The 6,415-nt window shown below is 54.3% G+C and overlaps 1 long non-coding RNA gene across 1 annotated transcript; it reads left to right on the top strand.

Moving 5' to 3' along the window:
* Positions 1-773: 773 nt before the first annotated feature.
* On the top strand, positions 774-3,714 carry LOC145531121 (uncharacterized). The gene is made up of 2 exons (XR_014072201.1): positions 774-853; positions 1,961-3,714. It is a non-coding gene; the product is annotated as an uncharacterized LOC145531121 (long non-coding RNA).
* The last annotated feature ends 2,701 nt before the right edge of the window (positions 3,715-6,415 follow it).

Below are 6,415 nucleotides of genomic sequence, written 5' to 3'. Positions count from 1 at the left end.
CCTAGAGTGTACCTGGCACCAGGCAGGGTCTCTTCTCATCCTCACGGCTTATCCATCCCATTTTACAGATAAGGCAAGTTTCAAGGAGATTAAACTTGCCTGGGAGGTGGAGGTGGGAACAAAGCCTGTACACACTCTCTAGACACCACTGCCGAGTTTCCTTATTAAAATCCCCTCCTCCAGACAAGAAAATCTAAAATTACATGTGTGATTTGTATTTATGGCTTGCATTATGTATCAGGTGGATGGTGCTATTCCTTGGGAGCAAGTAAATCACTGATAAAAAAATAAAATTCTAGGACTTCCTGGCAGTCCAGTGGTTCAGACTCTGTGCTCCCACTGCAGAAGGCGCGGATTTGACACATGGGCGGGAGGGGAACTAAGAGCCCATAGGCTGTATTGGCTCAGCCAAAAAAAGAAAAGAAAGTTGTGTACAAAGAACCTTGAGTTCTTCAGAGTTGCATTAAAATGGCTCAAGTTCTGACTCTAAAAAGCAAATAAAATATAACTGTCTCCTCCAGCCTGCAGGCTGACTGCCTGGCTGGGGTCATCCTTGTCTCATTCTGAAGACCCTTCTGGTGACTTAACTGCTGAGTCTTAGGTGTGTAGAGAGGAGGCACAGATGATCACACCATCCACAAGCTTCTCCCTCTCTTCCCACACCTCATTATTATTTCCTGGCTACTCTTGACTGCTGTGTGACTTGAGGCAGGTTACCTACCCTCTCTGAACTTCAGTTTCCTCAATAGTATCCGCTTCATAATCAAGTAACCGGTAATCACTGAGTCCACCCATCCCCAACCCAGTACAACGGAGCAGGGAGGCGAAACAGCAGAAGGACGGAGCCTAGAGGGTAAGCTCCTAGGCGGGAACGGAGCCAGGCTTGGGGGGTAAGGGGGTGCGAGGTCTGGGTAAGGAGACCCCAGGTTTTCCCCTAGGCGGAACCCCCAATGTTGCACATGTGAGGTTCACAACAACCTCGACCGCAGTTATTATTAAAACCCCCAGGTTGTGACTCATGCGGGCCGCCGAGATCAGGGTGATGCTGGGCTGGCAGCCCGGGAACCCAGCCCCCCAAATTCCTTGGGGTCTTGCGGTGGGGATGGGCTGAGCCGGCCCCAGTCTTTGTGCGGGCCGGAGGGCGTAGCCTAGCGAAGGCGGACCAATCCGGGGAGGCCGCAGCTCTGCGAAGCCAATGGCGAGGCCGTGGCAGGGGAGTGGGCGTGGCCAGGAGGGAGACGGGGCGGGGCTCCTGCCTGGGGCAGAAGTTGAGGGTCCTTTGGGGGTCCTGCTGAGGCCGCGGGGCGCTCCCGGGGAAAAGGAGGGCCTAGCGGAGGGGGTAGTGCGGGGTGGGGAGGGGGCCTAGGATCCAGCGGTAGGATCAGGGCGAGCAGAGGCGCCGCCGCCGGCGATGGGGGAGCCCCCTACTCTGGGCGCGGCTAGGAAGGGGGCGCCCCCGAGTCCGCGAGGCACTGCGGGGACACGCCCTGCCCGCCTCATGGGACCCCCGCGCCACGCCCCCGCGGGTCCTTCCTCCCTTGGCAACTCCTGCTTCCAGGTCGCTTCCCGCCCCGGCCGAGTCCCGGGACGGCCCTTCCGGGCCCCCGGCCCCTTCCGCGCGCAGCCTCCCCTCCCCCGCTCGCTTCCTGCTGGCGGAGGCGGCAGTTCGCGCAGCTGGAGGTGCGGGGAGCTTGGAGGCTCCTGGCAGGGCTTGACTGCCTTCCTTCTGGGTGTGGTTTCCGGAGCTCCCCCCAGCAGCACTCTCATCCAGAGCCCCTTCCGTCCTGCACCCGCCACACATCAGCTACTGCAGCCCCCTCCCAGCTAGCCAGACCCCAAGGCTCGGGTGATGGCCGCATCCTCAACCCCCCTGAAGAATTTCCTTGTCAGTCTCTCCTTTCCGCCTCCACTATGCTTCCCGGGGCTCCTACTCACATCCAACCCTTCTCTTCTTTTTAAGGACAGCTGAGGTTTTTCTTGGTGACTCAGATGGTAAAGAACCTGCCTGCAATGCAGGAGACCCGGGTAGATCCCTGAGTCAGGAAGATCTCCAGGAGAAAGAAATGGCGACCCACTCCAGGATTCTTGCTGGGATCATCCCATGGAAAGCGAAGCCTGGCGGGCTACAGTCGGTGACAGGACTAAGCATGCATGCACCGCACACAGGTTTTCTTTCCACTCTGTGCTCTTCCTCTCAACTCCTGAGCCTGGGGCCACCCCCTGACCTCCCAATCCACGGTCATTGCTTCAGGGATGGGCCCAACCTCAGTTGCCCAATGTGGAGCGACCCCAGGGCATGCTCTTGGCACCCTGGCCCAGAGCACTGCCGTCTGCCCCAAGTCACCGTGCTCTATGGATGGGCCACTTGGACCTGCAGCAAGCATTTGGCCATCGTGTAGGCAGAGCTGACCGGTGAGGGAGAAGACAATGCTTAGAGAGTCAGAAGTTGAGCCAGAGCCCCAATCATACCATCCCTGACATCCCATTACCTCTAGACAGCTACGGAAGCCATATTCGCTGTTCTAGAAAAGATGCAGTGGGGTTTTCCATTTCTTGCAATGTGAAGATGTTCACTGACATGTTACCCCATCAACACTGGGGAGGTAATTAATTCTCATTTTACAGGTAGGGAGACTGAGGGTCACAGTGGCTAATGTCCTCAGTTCACTCAGGAGAGCAGTGGCAAAACTGGGACCAGAATCGGGGCTTTCCTGAATCCTTTTTAAGTGCTATTTGTACTAGATGTGTGTGATACTGGAGTGGGTTGCTGTTTCCTCCTCCAGGGGATCTTTCCTATCCAAGGATTGAACCCATTGAACCCATGTCTCCTTCACTGGCAGGAAGATTCTTTCCCAATGAGCCGCCTGGGAATCCCATTCTCTTAGATCACAGGTCCTTTCCAAGCTCTTGACCACTAGTTGCTTATCAGTTCTTTCTTCCCCACGGGCTGAATCCATTTCAGTTGAATGGCAGTTGAAAGGGGGAGGTGGGTTGGGGAGGGGGATTCCCAAATTCCCAACAGCAGGTGGAGGCAACCACAGGTCCCCCTCCACCCTGCCCTCTGCCCCACTGGAAACTTGGAAGCCCAGAGAGGGGCCAAATTTCCCTGAAATCACACAGCACCTTGGAGGAACTGGAGACTGTGGCTGCTTCAAGTCCTTCTGAACCCAATCGTCACTAGCTTCCCGGGGTCCTTAAGACATTTGGACCAGAGTGGGGCTATTTAGCTCTTGAGAGTCCCTTGGACTGCAAGGAGATCCAGCCAGTCCATCCTAAAAGAAATCAGTACTGAATATTCGTTGGAAGGACTGATGCTGAAGCTGAAGCTCCAATACTTTGGCCACCTGATGCGAAGAATTGACTGAAAAGACCCTGATGCTGGGAAATAGTGAAGGCGGGAGGAGAAGGGGACGACAGAGGATAAGATGGTTGGTTGGCATCACCGACTCGATGGACATGACTTTGAGCAAGCTCCGGGAGTTGGTGATGGACAGGGAAGCCTGGCGTGCTGCAGTCCATGGGGTCGCAAAGAGTCGGACATGACTTAGCAACTGAACTGAACTGAACTTGGGCTACTGTAAGGGTGGGAATGGACTGGAGTGGGGGTTCTGGGTATATATTTGGAAGGTAAATCAATCTTGGGGAATGGAGGAGACTGTCAGAGCAAGAAGATGTGGTCCAACCCTTTGATTAAGGAAATTGAGACAAGAAAAAGTGAAAACTTTTCCCTATCTTGGTATGTGCCAGGGCCCAGCTGAGTACCCATATCTCCTGTGTCGGAAAGATTATCTGAGACCTGGAAATGAGGCCCAGAGCAGGACCGCATTATGTGTAAGGAGCCCACCTAAGGGTTAACTAATTCTCTAGCAAACTTCTGTTTGCCTTGCTATTTACTTTTAATTAAGGGCTCAAACTTGATGAAGTTACAGGTTAACTTGTAGATTTGTGTCTGAGACAAAAGATAACACCAAAGGTTACTCCTAGGACACTAGTCAAGTTTTGGTGGTTTGTGAAATCAAATTTAGGAATCTTTTTTTTAAAATTTAAGTTATTTACTTCTTTTTGCACGGGCTTTTCTCTAGTTGCCGAGAGTGAGGGTACTCTCTAGTTGCTGTGCCTGAACTTCTCATTAGGGTGGCTTCTCTTTTTGCAGAGCACGGACTCTAGGGCACACAAACATCAGTAATTGCCCCTCCGGGCTCTATAGCCCAGGCTCAATAGTTGTACCTATGAGGTTAGTTGCTCCAGGGCATGTGGAATCCTCCCAGACCAGGGATCGAACCCATGTCTCCTGCCAATATTGGCAGGCTGATTCTTTACCACTGAACCACTAGGGAAGCTGGAATTTAGGAATCTCCTCCTAGTATTTTTTAAGTGACTATATATATCCCAGATCCACAAATCCTCTTTGTGTCAATGTTACCATTTTACTGTTCCCTCATTAATTAATGAGTTGAACGAAATCTTTCACAAATGTTCATTTTCTAATTGTATGAGAGTCATAATCTTAGCTTTTTGAAAATCACACTTTGACACCTGCCTCCCAGCACAGGGCCTTTCTACCTCCCGACCTTGATCAAGTCTGTGCAGGGTAGGGGGTCAAGCCCTGGTTCTTCCTCAGTGCTCACCACCCCCTACACACACTACTCCGAGGCCAGAGCCACTGCCCGCCCACCCTAGCACCTGTGCTAAGACCTCTTCATCTATGCCTGTCTTTCTTTCGTGGCTGCACTAGTTCTTAGTTTGGGCATGCAAGACTTTTTAGTTCACATGCAAACTCTTAGTTGCAGCATGTGGGATACAGTTCCCCAACAGAGATCGAACCTCGGGCCTCTGCATTGAGAGGGCATGGAGTCTTAGCCACTGGACTGCCAGGGGAGTCCCTTTCTATGCCTTTCTGACCCAAGAAGCTGGGAGGTTGCCCTTGGTCCGGCACCCCACAGACACAGTTCCTGGTCTCCATCTGCCAGGAAATGTCCAGTGGCCGTTGGCAGGCAGGTTCAAGCTGAGGCCCCAGATTTTGTCTCAGGGGCCCTGGAGAGCTACGGATGATGTCGGGGTGGAAGAAGGCAGGCCGGCCCGCTGTGTGCCCGGGGTGACTTCTCAGTATCTGTTCATCAGAGTGCAATGCCAGTGGGGCCAGGATACCACGCTGATGGATCACCACCTTCTATGTCCCAGAGGCCACACTGAGACAAACTGTGGCCAGTCCGAAGCTGGGTGAGGCTAGGCCATCACCCACCCCCATCGGACTCCACTTGCGAAATTCCTCCCTCTTACCCCGGAAATGAACTCTTGTAAAAATTCTGTACTTGTTGGAACCAGTCCCACCTTCCAGCCTAGAATTTCCCCTCCCCTCCGCGCCACATCTTACTCACCTTTCCAGGCCCTGTTTAAACTGCCCTGCTCCGATAAGCATCCTAATCAGTTCTCATCTGCCACCCGGCTCCCGACCCCAATTCAGAAGGGTGAGGCCTGTTCCGTTGTAACTTGACCACATAAATACATTAGGTGTATTTACTCTTATTTTGCATTTTTTTTTAACGCATTACTTCTGGCGGAGGCAGAGGCGGGCATCCAAAGGGCTTCTCCGTGGGTCCGGGGTGGCCTCCGGAGCGCCCCTCTTCCCAGGGACAGGTCCAGCCCCTCCCAGCTTGGCGTGGCAGGCGCGTCTCCAGCGCCACCTGGAGGCCGCCAGGCGGCCCGCAGCCTGGTCGGGCGGTGGGGAGAGCAGTGGGGTCCTTGGGGGCTGGGGCGGGGGGCTCTAGGAGGAAACAGGCCGTACATTTTGTCTTGGTGGTGGTGGACGGCTTCCCTAAGGAGGGCAAGTTGGAGCTGGGCCACGAAGTACATTTATTCACCTTCTCAATCCGGCCACCCCGGATGGTGGACCGCGTGCAGCTTCTCCAGCAAATCTCCTTCTTAGGGGTGTTAAATATACCCATGTTATGCATTAGAAAACTGAGGCTCAGTTCTTAGAATATCTGCACCAGGGCCCCCAGTCCAGTGTTCAGACCTCCTTACCTCAGCCTGCCCTGGCACCCTCCCCCCACCCACCCAAATGCCAAGTCGGCCACGAGCGACTTTATGATTGAATGCGACTTAGCGACCGGGCAACAGCATGAGCGTGCTTACTGAATGGTTCCCTTTATTTAGGGGAAGAAGTTAGTCCCAGAGAGGCCCTGATCCGGCTGAGTCACTCAGGGCGTCCGGACTGGGGCAGCTCAGCTCCCCGCCAAAGGCCTGGGCCTCCCGGGCTGAAAAGAGAGCCCTCTCCCCCGCGCACCCCAGTTCCTTCCAGGACGCCCCACCTCCACCCAAGTCTGGGCTCAAGGATGGAGGGTCCCCGCTCCCTCCCTCTCTCCCTGAACCCTAGCGCTCTACGCCCACCGTTAACCTTCTTTCCTCAGCTCCC

This window comes from Giraffa tippelskirchi, chromosome 13 (assembly GCF_054371585.1).
Source record: "Giraffa tippelskirchi isolate mGirTip1 chromosome 13, T2T-mGirTip1v1.2.pri, whole genome shotgun sequence".
Lineage (NCBI taxonomy): Eukaryota > Metazoa > Chordata > Mammalia > Artiodactyla > Giraffidae > Giraffa > Giraffa tippelskirchi.
Note: the sequence above shows the minus strand (reverse complement) of the source record. Positions and strands in the feature narration are given on the sequence as shown.